A 15,024-nucleotide genomic window follows, 5' to 3' on the forward strand; every position below is an offset into this window, starting at 1 on the left:
AATCCGTTCTCTTGGGATTCCTTATTATTCTTTTTATTTCGGAGTTACCCTCAATGTCGAATCTGATTATCCTGTGATCAGACATTGAGGGTTCATCCGACACCCTCCAATTCCTGACCATTCCGTTCATTAGGGTATTTCCTAGAGTTATATCTAGTACCTCTTGTCTGGTGCTGGTCACAAATGTTGGAGTGTTCCCTACGTTGTATATTTCTAACTTATTACTAAGAATAAATTCGAGAAGGTACTCACCTCTACGATTAGTGTCACTGCTTCCCCACACTACGTGGTGGGCGTTGGCATCGCAGCCGAGAAGAAGTGGTAACGCCCTCTCCTCGCAATACTCCGTCAGCTTTGCGACTTGTTCCGGTGGAGCCCGGCTCTCGTCTCCTGGGAAGTATCCCGATGCTACCACTACCTTTCGAGTGCTCCTCCCGGCTTCCAATGAGACTTGGATAGCCACAAGGTCCCCGGTTAAGAACTCTGAAAGACATATGTATTTTAGATTACGTTTGAGAATTATGCAAGCTCTTGGTTTTTCACAAGACGAGTCCCAAATTACCTGCATGTCTCCTCCTTGCAGACCGCGAATCTGCCCCCGGTACACCCAGGGCTCCTGAGCCAGCACTATTCCAATGTTCTCCTTGGAATTTGCCCTTGCAATCACTGCAGATGCAGCTCTCGCATGGTGGAGGTTTATCTGGGCTATCCTAGTGCTGGCCATTGGCTCCGTTATTGTTTGGAGCTCTTCTCCACTGTCGGAGTGTCACCCTCCTCCTCCGACATGGCGCTTTCCTGCGCGTCGCTGTCCACCCCGAGCCCTAGCAGTCCTAGGTCTAGGTCGTCCAGCTTCTGCTCTTCACTGGGCAGCAGGTCTATTTCCCTGGTTGATCCCGTTCTTTCCGCCTCTATGGCTTCCGCGACTTCTTCAGGGACCTCGGTAAGTTTTCCACCCGATGCCTCCTCCGAGGTCTCTTTCCTTGGCTTTTCCTTGTGCACATGCACGGGTATGTTGCCAAATCGGTAGTTGATATGACAACTCCGACGTTTAATTGCCTCTAGGGATCGGTCATCTACCCCGATCGTGAGGAGTTTACCCTTTCCCTCCACCTTGCTTCTGAAGACTCTCCATAGTCGAGTATGGAGATCTTCGTTCTGAGCAATTAGGAGTCTCATGAGGTCTTCTGTTACTATTGCCGCGGCCTTTGGGAGAAAAACTGTCACCATGTGGGCTCCTGGTATATCATCTCCAGCACATGTTGACAGTTCCACCCCTTCCCAGCCTGGCAATCTAGGAATTATGGTTCTGACCCATTCTGCGGTACCTTCCGTCGCGCAGTCCACCAGTATAAGGCCTGGTCGAAAGCGTATCCCGGTGAACACCAGTTTCGACGTCCATCCCTTGATCATCTGCTTGACGACAAGTTCTTCAATGGTTTCCTGTTCCTCCCGAGTGAGTATTTGCTCGGGAAACCTTTTTGGCAGTATGGCCAGTCGAATGCCCTTGACCGCACTAGCATAGCTAATGCCGGGCTTCCAGGGTCCTGCCTTCACTCCTGACCTGCCCGGGTTTTCTCCTCCCGTGGGTTCAGGTCTGGGTTTTTTGGGGGCATTCCCTTCATGCGGGCTGATCTCTGCTGCTCCCCGCTTTCTCGGCTCCGGTAGAGATGACTTAGGTCTGTCCTGAGCCTTCTTAAGGGCCTCTTCTGGTTTCAGGCCTTCCTTCAGATAGCGCAGGTACCATTTAACCCCGGCGCCACTGAGACCTGTCTCCTTCCTGACGTCTGTTATATTTATCTCAGACGTGCTTTTGCTGGTCCCTGCTCTTTGAGCAGTGGTGTTCGTTGGCTGTAGTCCATGCAGTATACCAATGCTCACCTTGGATCCACTGCTTGACGTCCCAACTTCTCCCTTCTTGGGTGTAGTCACCTGGCTTTCAGTAATTCGGAGACGTGCCTCCACCTGATTAACCAGTTTTGGTGCGGTACGGGGCCCCGCTTTTTTGGTTTTTGTTTTTTTTTTCCAATTTAGTACTCATTTGATTCCCACGAGTATGGGGGTTAAGAGGTCCGCCGTGCCATAGCCCCCCGTAGCACGGTAAGATCTAACTTACTCACTGAGGCGACCAGGTATCAGTGAGGCTCCGTTCGAATACAGTCAGTTACCCCCGACTGCAAACTATCCAATGGGCACGGTTCGCATGACACCCTGGATTGGGGGAGGTGTTTTTCGACTCCCCAGTCTAGATCCGTAGCGTTTTGTTAATAGTAGGGTCACCTCGTACAGGGTGTGGCTATCACCACTCACTAACGGTCTTGGTAGACGAGAGGCTTGGCCCCTGAAAAGGCACACACCGTCCCAGAGGTGAGACAACTCATCCTTAGACAAAGATAGGTTGGCCTCAGGGAGCTATGTTCCGCATCAGTCTATCCTGCAGTACACTGCTTGACCCCATAAGGGATGACACAAGGCATAACTTTGAGAAATTTGAAGAAAATCCAACTATTATTAACAGTTATACAAGGTGAAACTTTTACATTTTATGTGAATTTCGTGCATTCTAAAAGGCGATTTGTAGCTATATGGAAAAATGTGCGTAGAAGCTTCTCTCATAAGTTGGATACAAAGCCTTCATACTCGAAGCGCCAGCTTCCAGTATTCCCACTTGTTTTAGTATACTATGAAGACGGCTTTTTTCGGAAACTACATATGTTAATAGTGATCACCAGGGCAATTTCTGCATCCTGGATTTGACCCACTTCCCAGCAACAGTGCAAGTTTTCACATCATCATGTTGGTATTCCACTAAGTCAATTATATAAAGATACAATATTTTAAAGTATGCAGTATATATGAGGTCACCATAAAGTTTGTATTGAAGCAAGTTGTTTCCGGCCGAAATCTTTGGGTCCATTGGCAACTCAAATTATTTTGAAAAATACCTTCCCTTACATCCAAACCTGAAAATAATCCTGAGCCAATTTTGTGGACGTTTTTCCCTAGATTTCCTCAGTAGTCCTGATGTCTCATTAGTTTCTCTAAATTTCGTGCGCCGTCACTCAAATTTTCGATATAATTTTATTTATATTGAACTTTATCTGTATTTTTATGTGTCTTACTTGAACATTATATTGGTACAACGCAATTCACCTTACACTAGGGAAGGAATTCCTATTGCGCAAGAAAATGTATCTCCTGACAGCGAGGTGAGTGCCTCCATGTTCCCGAGAAAGTTAGACAAGCCATCAACAATGCCTGCTATACTGAAACCTTGAACAAGTCTTCTGTTGCCTCATTGAGGTTGACTGCATTAAAGGAGAACAGAATCGTTACAAGAACCTTCGAACATCCGATTGCCACGTGCCTTATCTCCGTCATTCAGCCTCCATTCATCATTCAATAGACGAGGCGCCCGTTCAATGCGTGTTACTGGATACCCCCGCAAGGACGTGCAGAAACCTTCAAAACTCATAGGCGCGGGCGTTTTATGTCTTCCATGCACGTATTTCGCTGGCATATCGCATCGCCTACTTGGCTCCAGCCAGCTTCCCAGCTTTGAAGGCCTACAAAAGCGCATGCAAGCAAAGAAGAATCTCGTCAGCATCGCGTTTTCATCTCATTTCATTTTCTTCCGCAAATGAAAATGAAATTCTTTTCACTGATGAATGAAAACAAGAATGGCGAGTGGAGGACGTTGATAAGTATCTTCAGGGACATTCTCTCAGACGTCATTCATCTTCTTATCTTGTGAGCTGCTGGGCTTACGTGCTTACATAATGGTAAAAGGGAGCGAAATGGGGGACAGGGAATTTTCCGAGTCACGTGCATTGTGGTTTCTATTAAAAATGATTCGCAATTTATGTGGTTGCGACCAAGTTGTATTAAATAACTTTTCAAAGACACTTCCGACTGGTGTTCTGTGAGCTTGCGGAAAACGGACTGGAACGTGATATATCATTGTAAGCGATACAAAGGCAAAGTCATATCCGCAAATATGACTTGGGAATGCTTGAACGGCAATTTAAAGTTACTGCGGGGAGCCATTCGCTGGAATTGGAGTTGTCATAGAAGCTCCTCTAAGATCAGTGAATTCCATGTCTTCACTCCACTATGGCCAGCAAATGATGGAAGTAGCAACTTTTGAAAGCTGAGATATGTTGGCGTCTTTCATGATAAGTGACTGGTGAATTTTCGATATGTTGTCGCCATAGCGGAAACTCAAGCGCAATGCAGGAAATTTCAAACGTTTTAAACACGACGACATTCATTTCAAAGGTATTTGATGCCAAACTTGAACCTTTCCCGTCTTAAATTCGTTCTAAGTCAAGATGTGATGCGATACCGAAAATATGTAAAATTGTATCTCATGGATCTCATAGTGAAACGTTTTGCGGTAGGAAATGCTTTCGAATTCAACATAATTTGGATATGGTATTTAAGATCTCTTACAACAAGATTAATAGGAATCGCTTTGAATTCAAATTCATACCATTTTATGAAACCACCACCCCGACAACCATCCAATAAAATCAGATTTAAGATATTGAACTTCATTGTCAGGGGAAGACTCTAAACATGATGCCTTACAATTTGTGGTCAAAATGACGAAAGTGTGACTAATACATAATATTTAAGATGTATGTATCTCCAAAATCATCAAAGAAATCTGCTAAGATAAGATGATCAGGGCCTAACCAGAATTTAAAGAGTTCTGAATAAACCTCTCAGTAAGGAACTTTTTCGCTTGGTAATAAATATTACTTGTTTCATTAGCATAAAGCTCGACATCTTCGTGGAGGCGTGCAACAACCGTGTCATCAATGTCCTCCGTGAAACCAATGTAGGACCCATTAGTAGGGAGGGCTACCGTCAGTACATAATAATCCACAAGAGTGGGCCTAGGACGGACCCTTGTGGAATTCCACATGTCGTTTGATATAATTTTATTTCTTCATTTGACTCGTGGTACAGAAGCCTATCGATTAGGAAGTCGGCAATGATATGCACCAGGTACTTCGGTATGCCTAGGTTGATTAGGGACTCAAGTAATTGGCCTATCTCACGGAATTGAAGGCGTTCTTTACATCGAGTATGATTACTGCACAACATTTTTCCTCGTCAAGTGCGGCTAACCAGGCTAACTCTCCTTTCGCAAACCGAACTGATTATAAGAGAGACCGACTCCCTTTTCGGCAATTGGAAGTAATCTGTTACAAATTATAAGTTCAAATAATTTGCCAGTATTATTGAGAAGGTGTATCGGTCGGTATGATAAAGGTTCACCCAGCGGTTTGTCGGACTTGAGTATGAGAATCAGCCTCTGTTTTTCCACTCTGTAGGAAATGCTCCTTCCTGAAGACATGGGGTGAATACCTCGGCGGACATATTTGGCGCTATATTCCTTGCTACCTTATTGGATTTGTTCTGTCCAAGCCAGGCTCCTTATTTTCTGCTATGTTTTTGCAACTTTCAGGGTCTCTTCCTCGCTTACAATGGGGTTTTCGATGCGACCCACTTGGACAATAGGAAGGCTAGCGGTTTTAACATTTTGTGGGAAGAGATTCATCACTATCTCAGCTAACAAGTTTGGGCTAGACGACGTTTTCCTAAGGTAGATCACCAGCTAAATTTGACGCCTCAAAATGTATACCATGTCGATTTTCGTAAGTAAGGAACTCCACACGCCGTCGAATTTTTAAGGTTAAATATCTCTAAAAGCTGTCTGGGGTTCTGGGCTGCGCCATCGCTTCAGGAGACAAGCTCTACTACGCCTTCTTTTTCTACTATAGATATTTAACGCCCAAATATTCTTCGTAAAATTCTTTTGAGTTTTTACTTCAAAAACTGTTACCACGCCTCAGCGGGAAAGTGATTTCTCTGCCACGATTTTTGTTTTCGACAACGATTTATGATTTATACTATGCCACCTTAGTTAGTTAGTTTAGTTAACTGAGGGGAGCCGTAGCTCCGAGCACTCAGGCCGTTATGAGGCCCATTGTACTATCCCCGTAAGTTGCCTATTCAATGGCTTCCCGCCTACGGTGTTCGCAGGCTTTAGCGAATCTGAGAACATTCTCCAGAGGCAGAGAGTGTGCAGATTCCTCATTGAAGAAAACCTTGCCAAGGTGTCTTCGTCTGAGATCTGAGGATACCGGGCAGCTGCATAAAAAATGCAGGGCCGTCTCCTTCTCCTCCTTACACTGGCTGCACACAGCCGAAACCACTACCCCAATCTTTTCCACATGGTAGTTTAAGGGGCAGTGTCCCGTCAAAAGCCCTACTAGGGTTTTCATGTCCCACTTCTTAAGGGATAACAAAAATGCCGCTCTAGTGGCCCTAGGCTCCTTCACAAGGATTTTCGCTTGCCGGCAAGAGTCCAAATTTCACTATGCCACCTTAGTAGTACGAAGGCTCCCTTCCTTCAATCCCAGTGAGAATTTCAGATACAGGTTAGTAATTCTATATTTAGGTAAGGTTAGGTGCAAGATTCCGGCCATATTATGGAATGTCTCAATATTATAGTGCAGTGCAAGAACAGAGGCGTTTGATACAGGAGAGAAAAAGGCTTTCTATGATCAACTCAATGTGATTCAAGAGACGCCTGCTTCAAGCTGACATTGTGATCGTGGTGAGAGATCTGAAAGCAAAACTGGAGTCTGACACTACCTTCCTCGGACGCGTGATGAGAAAACACAGTCTTAGGGACCATAGCGACAATGACGACAGACTTTCAGCTTTCTGCACCTATCACCGCCTCATCATTGGTGACATATTAGTTGAGAATAGAGCCCGCGATAGACTCAGTTGTTTCAACAGACTGGCAGATCGACCACACTGCAATGAACAGTAGATTAAGAAGTTGCTTCTGGATGCGCAAATCAAGAGAGGCGCTATTTTTGGCTTCTAGTGATGATCGCTTGCCTTCATTTGCTTATTGCATCCGCATCTTCTCGCAGAAGGTAGAACTCTCGATCGCCGAAGCTCAGCATGGTTTGCATGCGACATACAGCTGTCATTCGAAAGCAAGAGAACTGTTTTGCTGGTCAGATGGCAGATATCTTTAGCAAGAGCAAGAGTTCGCAAGTTTTCTTGCTAAGAACCGAAATACCCGAGGAATACATGAGGACTGACAAGATCGTTTGCGCACCTCGGGTTACTCTTCTCACGACGTCAATATAGGCCAGTAATCGGGTGGACTTCAAGAGTTATTCTCTTATCTCTCGCAATTACATTAGCATCGCGGATCATTCTTGTCTTAGACCGTAGTTGACGGTGAATGGTCTCGAGATTGATCCTGCTGCTTTAATATGCTTTCGAAAATTGGTCGTGGTCAGCCTTATCAGTCTTGCTAGTTTAGTGGCGATACCGAATTCCTTGCCGTGTACATTTTTTTTGGATATTATAGGCGGCGACGAAATTGTGACCACGTACAGAGAAAATTTAATCGGTTGCTGATTTGCCTGGAGGGAACCCCTTTTGATAGGTAGATGATATTCAAAGCCTATATCTTATAGACGGTGCTCCTTTTTTCAACTGTTTTCCGGTTCAGACGCTAGGGCGGCTTAGTTTGATCAGGCAGCGCTATTTAGTTTGGTCAAAGGCGCGAAGTTTTCAAATCACCTTCCAGTGTAACAAGCCATCGTTGTTTCAGTGACCTCTGCCTTCGCTATGCAGACCAATTTTGGTAAGTGAGTTTTAATCGAACTTGCGGAAATACTAAGGAGGAGAGACCGTTGTAACAGATGAATGCTGGATGGTTTGGCAGAGTCTCCCCCCCCCCCCCACAACCTGACGGGCATGGTATCACACATAGATTTCGTCCTTATGTAAGCTACGGAATCATTCATCCTCATGAAGGCTGCCAAAAATTCTTCGGAGGATTCTTCTCTCGAACGCGGCCTGGAGTTCGCAATTTTTCTTGCGAAGAACCAAAGTTTCCGAGGAATACATGAGGACTGGCAAGATCAGAGTCTTGTACAGTAAAAGCTTTGACCCTATGGTGAGACGTTTCGAGCGGAACAGTCTTTGTAAGCTGAAATAGGCTCTGTTGGCTGACAACAACCGTGCGCGGATTTCATCATCGTAGTTGTTATCGGTTGTGATTTTCGACCCTAGATAGGAGAAATTGTCAACAGTCTCAAAGTTGTATTCTCCTATCCTTATTCTTCTTCGTGTTTGACCAGTGCGGTTTGATGTTGTTGGTTGATTCGTCTACGGTGCTGACGTTGCCACCATATATTTTGTCTTGCCTTCATTGACGTGTAGCCCAAGATATCGTACCGATTGCCGGCATAAGCCAGTAGTTGGGTGGACTTAAAGAGGATCGTACCTCTTGCATTTACCTCAGCATCACGGATCACTTTCTCGAGGGCCAGGTTAAAAAGGACGCATGATAGGGCATCCCCTTGTCGTAGACCGTTGTTGATGTCGAATGGTCTTGAGAGTGATCCTGCTGCTTTTATCTGGCCTCGCACATTGGTCAGAGTCAGCCTAGTCAGTCTTATTAATTTCGTCGGGATACCGAATTCTCTCATGGCCGTGTACAGTTTTACCTTGGCTATGCTATCATAGGCGGCTTTACAGTTCACGAAAAGGTGATGCAACTGATGTCCATATTCCAACAGCTTTTCCATCGCCGTAGGGAGAAAATCTGATCTGTTGCTGATTTGCCTGGAGTGAAGTCTCTTTGGTATGGGCCAATGATGCTCTGAGCTTATGAGGCTATCCGGCCTAGTAAGATAGCGGAGAATATCTTATAGATGGTGCTCAGCAACGTGATACCTCTATAATTGCTGCATTGTATGATATCTCCATTTTTATGTATGAGACACATAATGCCTCGTTGCCAATCGTCAGACATTGATTCGCTGTCCCATACCTTGAGCATAAGTTGATGAACCACTTGGTGTAACTGGTTGCCTGCACATTTAACCAATTCGGCTGTGATTCCATCGGCTCCTGGCGACTTATGATTTCTTCTATACTTGGACTGTTTCTTCTATACTTGATGGTGGCAGTATTTGTCCATCGACTTCAGTTGGCGGGACCTCCAACTCGCCGATGTTCTGGTTGTTCAGTAGTTTACCAAAGTACTCAACCCATCGCTCCAATGTGCCCATTATGTCGGAAATCAGATTTCCCTCTTTATCTGGGCAGGATGAGCATCGAAGTGAATAAGGCTTCATCCTGCTGACTTGTTGGTAAGACTCGCGCGCCTGGTGCGGTTATTCCCTGTACTTTCGAGTTCACAGACCTGTTGGTTCTCCCAGGCTTCTTTTTCCGTCTGTGAAGTTGCTTCTCTGCTTGACGGAGTTCATGCTGTCTCTGCGCGTGTCTACGTTCTTTAAAAATGTAACATAATTCGGTATGCGGTATTCTTCCGTTCCATTGCTAGCTTACATTCATCGTAGAACTAGTCGTTCCGACTCTTTGTGCGACTGGGGCCTAATATGTTTGTGGCCGAATTTATGATTACGTTCTTCAGGTGATTGTTGGGATCATTTGTTAATACTTCATCCCCAGAATCTTTCTTGCTCCCAATTGCCTCATTTCGCCCAACATCAAACCTGCCAGCAAGTGATCCAGCATAGCTGACTCACTTACCGACAGGCGCTTAATTAGCCCTGTTTTTAGTACATTGTAGGAGGCCGTTTTAACAATGTCTGCCACCAGGAGGATGATCTCCTCATCCAGGCCTACAATGGCGTGGCTGAATTTGGTCGCGTCCGCTGTGATTCCGGACATCTAGAATTGCGCCTCCAGATGGACAAACCACAGGTTCGGGTCCCTCCGCCAAAAGGGGGGACGCGCACAGCCGGGGCGGTCACTTGAGACCCCGATGCGCCTGCCGCGTCTTTGTTGTCCAGAGACATGACAAAAGCTAAGTTGAACGATGCGAGATGAGTCGAGAACCCGGCTGTACTGAATTTGAACAGACCCTAATTTGACGACAACAGACCGCACTCCCAAATGTCCTTACGAAAGACAAAAGAAAAATACACTTCAGCGAAATCCACCGATGTACCCCGGAGCGGACGCTTGAAGCGCGGACCAAAAATAAAAAACTCGCCAAGAGAGCGGAAATCCAAGGACGAATTTTAAAAAATATTGTCGCTGTTTCTTGCGGCAAATTCAGGACATGGTGGAAGTATGTCATCAATATCAAACAATACAAAATTTTACAACTTAAAAAACTTTTTCCCTGCTGCGGCTTGCACTGACAACGTTTTTGAGGTTGGGGTTCGTAAGCCTCCGATTGATCCTTGTCGGCGGCTCCGGCTCCCTGTGGTCTCCCAGCGAAATAAATGGCATGAACCTTCCAGTCGGCGCTGATGCGGGGTGTTCTAGGCAGAATTCCTTACGATCGCTCATTCGAAGTTGCGCTGGCATTGCTGCGTCTGGCTCCTTCGGTTTAGCCACCTTTCGCCGTCTTCGCAACGAGCGGCACACAAAAAACAGCCCGAACTGGCCCTGCGACGATGCCGGCTCTCGCTCAAGTTCTGGCTGCGCTGTCTCACTCTACCTGGGCACAATCGTCGCAATTGCAAATTTCCACACAAACCCGTTTTTTCTCCTCGTTCCAATCAATCGGGAATTTTATTCCAATTATTCTCGAACCGGGCGAGTTCTTCGGAGTCACCAATTTAATTAAAACATTTTGCCGATAACAGCAAGTTTCATTTTTTGGATGACTAAGACGCCTACACCGAGCGCATGATTTACTGGAGGGCCCCTATAATATATGGTGTAGTGGCTTCTCTCCGAAAACCGATCCCTGTCCAATGCATCCCCTGCAATGTTGTTACATCAGCTCTATATTGGGGCAAGGTATCTGGCCCATCTCTGTATCTGGAGCGCACGTTCCATGAGAAAATGTGCAAATCATTATTCCGTTTACGTTGCCGGGTTCGTCGCTGTGTTATCCATCCAGTCCGAGGTTCCTGTTGTCGCTTCGTAACTTCGGTTTTGTGTGTTGGGTTGTCAACCCTACCCAACCCTCAACCTGGAGGACCAGTTAGTAGTAGTTGTTTTAGATGCGGGAGACTCGCCTTAATCTTTCTCCCTCTGCAGTTTTTCGTTAAGAAAGAGTTCCCAGCGGTCACCACGTCGAGGTGGAGGTAAGGTTCGTAGTAGAGCTGTTGGTGTTGGTTCAACGGGCGTTTCCCAGGTTTTATGCTCCATCATGGGTACCACCCTCTATAACATTTTTAATAATAGCAGGATTTTCTACGAACTTTAAATTGTGCTTTATGCTATCCCCCATAACAGCGCCAAATTTTGTACTTCTAGGATGACCCCCCTAAGTTCGTTGCCGGGTAAATATCTAAGCTATGTGTGCAGATATCGGAACGGGATGTATTTTGAGGTCTAGATTTCGTACAGATGATGTGTGATTTCTTTTCAGATTTTTTGGTTGGATAGGTTCTCAGAACGAGACCAGTTCCACTTTTTGGGCGCACATTTTGAGCCCTCAACCCTCAATGTTTCGCTCAATATCAGAAACAAGATCATTTTGGAAAAGTGGGGCGCCTCCTTCAAAATCAATACAAAATGGCGCCACTGGTTATATGTAAAGCGGTTCCCAGACCACACCATCTTACCAAATTTCGTGAGAATTGAGAGACGGAGCGATATTGAATCGACATTAATAAGGTTTTGTCTTCTTCTTTTTCTTCAGCCTTTGTCCCGTTTGCAAGCGGGGTCGGCTTGTTGTGGTCAGTTTCGCCATTCGCCTGATTTGGATGCAAACGGAAGGCTTTTAAATCCCCATCCAGCGTATCAAGCCGTCGTTGTTTCGGGCGGCATTTTGATCGCTTATCATCGACTTCGATGTTCAGACCAATATTGGCAAGCGAATTCTCGTTAGCGCAAATTACGTGGACCTTAATAAGGTTTTGTGTTTAACAAAAAACCTTCAAAATATGGTCTTGTCACAATTCGCACACAGTCGCCCCTTAATCACTCCAAATTTAGCACTTCAAATTTCAATTAATATACATTCTTACCAGTTTTTCCCACTTGCAAACACTTAGTGCAAACCATCACGATTCTGGAACCGACAGGATATTGGTGTTGTGAGAATTCCTTCCTAAGGAATTCTGCCAACATTTCACAAATTAATGTACTCAGACAATTAATCCGAGAAAGCAATGTTTTCTAATCATTTTAGATTTGAAAAATGCCTGTTGAGTTTTTTGCACCAAATTTGTCTGACTTTCAGGGGAATCATGATATCATGCGGTAGTAAATTGCGGTGATATGTCTCCACTTTGATTGACTTAGTATTTCTGCTTCCTTGAGAAGCGTCGATGTGTCAATTGCCCGTTCATCACCACAAATTGCACCAAATCTGGCTACCCTGTCGCCGGTGTCTGCCAAACAGCTGGTCTGGTTGCTCAACACGTGCACTGCATTCGCGGAAATGTATGAGTGAATGCAGTCTAAACCGTTCGTGACGTCACAAGGCTGAATCCATGGAATTCCCCAAAAATGTAAACAAAGAAGAGAGAAAGCAGAGAAACACGACTTCTGCCATCTCATTCGCGTCCACCAGTTCGACTGGGTGACTGTCTCACAGTCCACAAAATAGCACGCACACAAGCGAACCCAACTGGAGATGAGAAGTCAGTGAAGACACCATGCACCGGACTGAAGGAGAATTGTGGTATTCTAGTGTATCTTTACAGTCCACACTGGGCAGGGTTACCATGTGCTTGGTTTCCAGTCCCGCATAGTGGGGTCGTGTCTTTCCGCAGCTTTTGTGTGATTTCCTCGGAGCCGGTGTAGCATTTCAGTCGGAGCATCTGGCGAGGTGGTATGTTGTGTGTCTTTTTTTGGCGGCAGTGCATTTTCCCAGACGAAGCCTGTCAAACTGAGCCGTGATTTTCACAGAGTGCATTTCTTGTGATTTATGAATTAAAAGGTGTCCAGAATTATCTGAAATTGGTTCGGAATCGAGCACAGTGCCTGTGCTGCTCGTGAAAAGTGTTTTTTCCTGGAAATTCAAAAAATCTCCAAGAGTGCGATAGTGCATAGAATCGTTCCCAGACTATCATCAGTCGATTGGGTGGTCTTAGCGGTGAAGTGAATTCCTCTGAAAGTGCAGTTGATACCAAAAGAGTAAATTCGAAATCTGGAGAAGCTGTGAACCGGGCGGAGAACCCACACCAAAGGTAAACTTGTCTGAAATTACACACGATTTCTGGTTTCAGATTTTTTGCTGATAGTGTCTGAACGTAACTGTGAGCTTGCTCGGTCTGCCTAGGAAAAACACGAACAGTATCTTCTGCAGTAAACGAAACCGTGATATGTCGTTTTTATGGCGTGGGCAAATACGCTGACATAAACAAAGCCGGGGCTCGGGGTCTCAGGCGTTTCAGATATGAGAACTCACGCTTCTTACCTAATTCGAATGCTTCCAAGCGAATGCTCTGAGCCAGACATAGTGCGACGATGCTCAGCTTTGTTTTGAATGGGTCTGGGAAGCAGTTGGGGGATTAGAACCAGTTGAGCCAGTGGGGATCCGATCGGGTGACCCTGAATGGCACGCTCAAATCGAATTAGTGGCAATAAATCAAGCCATGGCAATGGGGGAAGACTCAATCAATTAGAGGTTTGCAATCCAGGCAACTTCTCAAGTTTTGCCTTTTGAAGACGTTTGTTTAGAGTTTCTAAGTTCCCTTGATTCTTGCTTTCTTCCCAAGAGGGTCCAGAGTACAATCCAAGTATCTTCTGGCTCCCGAGGTTGTCTTAAACCTTTCTGAACTGTACTTTCCCCGTAAAACACTCTCATAATTCACAACCTGTACAAACAACGACATCACCATTAAGTGGCTCACATGTATCTCTTAATTACGTTATTTCTGTTTGCGACATGCTCCACGATATTTTAGCACCTGTAGCACCTGCACCGTGTTCTGTTGTGTTGTCATCTCGGGTCCCATACCAGCTCCCTCGATCAGAGCCGGATCTCCAGTGGAACGCGTTAATTACGCATCAATTTCTTGTAGAAAGCTGATCCCAGTGCCAAAAGCAACGACTAATCCTTAAATCCCCCAAGACCCATTGGTCGAGAGGAAGCTCGGCCCCATGAGTAACAACGCATCAGTGTTCATTTCCATGAAATGTTGTCATAGCTCCGAAAACTTGAAGTGGTTCATAATCTTTATCTTGATCTCGGTATCATGTTCTGTTTTGATTACAGCTTTCCTGCTTTTTTGTGTGTTCGGTGCGACCACACGTTATCCAATGCTCGTACGAGCTGTAGCGTTAGCCAGTGAGTCAGTGGCCTTTTCATTGAGACCCCGAGCGACTTCTTTAGGAATGGGCGATCATTGTATCATGGACGCCACTTATTTTTCCTTCTTTCTTTCTTGTTTGGTCTTTTCGGACAATGTCTCCCCTTTATTAACGTGGCCTTTATCATGATAATCCTCAGCTCCTCAGGCCTCCCAGCAGTCTTACTGGAAAAATTATGAATGGCCGCCTATTGGGAGAGTATCGTCTCCACTAAGGCATTCACTTGATTGAGTTCTGTTGGGTCTAGAAAAAAAGTTTGTCAACGAATTCCGAACCTTATCGTTGATATTGTTATGGTTTATAAAAAAACTTAGTCACCATGTGCCATGTACAAGAACGCATGCATGTTTGACCCCCAAGCGCACTTGATTTTTCGGGGAGTGCTTGTTCGGAGCGTAGATAACTTTCCAAGATTGTCTTATCGAAATTGCGGAACACGATAATGTTGTTGGCGATAGTTTGAGAATTATGTGGCTTACATGTGCTACAACGTTTCTGTGTTACGATAAATGACGTTAATTGAGCTCCAGGGAAAGTTAGTTTGTTATATAGTGGCGCACTCCAGCCATCGAGATATGGTAGAATTGCGCTAATTGCTGTTATCACGAATCAAGACTTTTTTCTGTTGAAAGTAGATCAAAATCGACCAGATTCCGCCTTAGTTCTTGGAAAGTGGATCAATTTTCTTTAGATATGCAGATGTTTTCTGGTTTCCACGGAGCCTGT

The 15,024-nt window shown here is 45.3% G+C and overlaps 1 protein-coding gene across 11 annotated transcripts in view; it reads left to right on the forward strand.

The window, feature by feature from the left end:
• Nucleotides 1–15,024, forward strand: part of LOC119649162 (supervillin) — an 838,258-nt gene that overhangs the window by 560,798 nt on the left and 262,436 nt on the right. The window contains exon 1 of one of the 11 annotated variants that reach the window (XM_038051188.1): nt 13,061–13,172. The exons of the other annotated variants lie outside the window; for them this stretch is intronic. The gene's annotated coding sequence lies outside the window, so the exon portion shown is untranslated. Of the gene's footprint in view, nt 1–13,060; nt 13,173–15,024 lie in introns of those variants that run through there. 11 annotated transcript variants of the gene reach the window in all.

Source organism: Hermetia illucens, chromosome 2 (genome assembly GCF_905115235.1).
Source record: "Hermetia illucens chromosome 2, iHerIll2.2.curated.20191125, whole genome shotgun sequence".
In the NCBI taxonomy this organism is placed as follows: domain Eukaryota; kingdom Metazoa; phylum Arthropoda; class Insecta; order Diptera; family Stratiomyidae; genus Hermetia; species Hermetia illucens.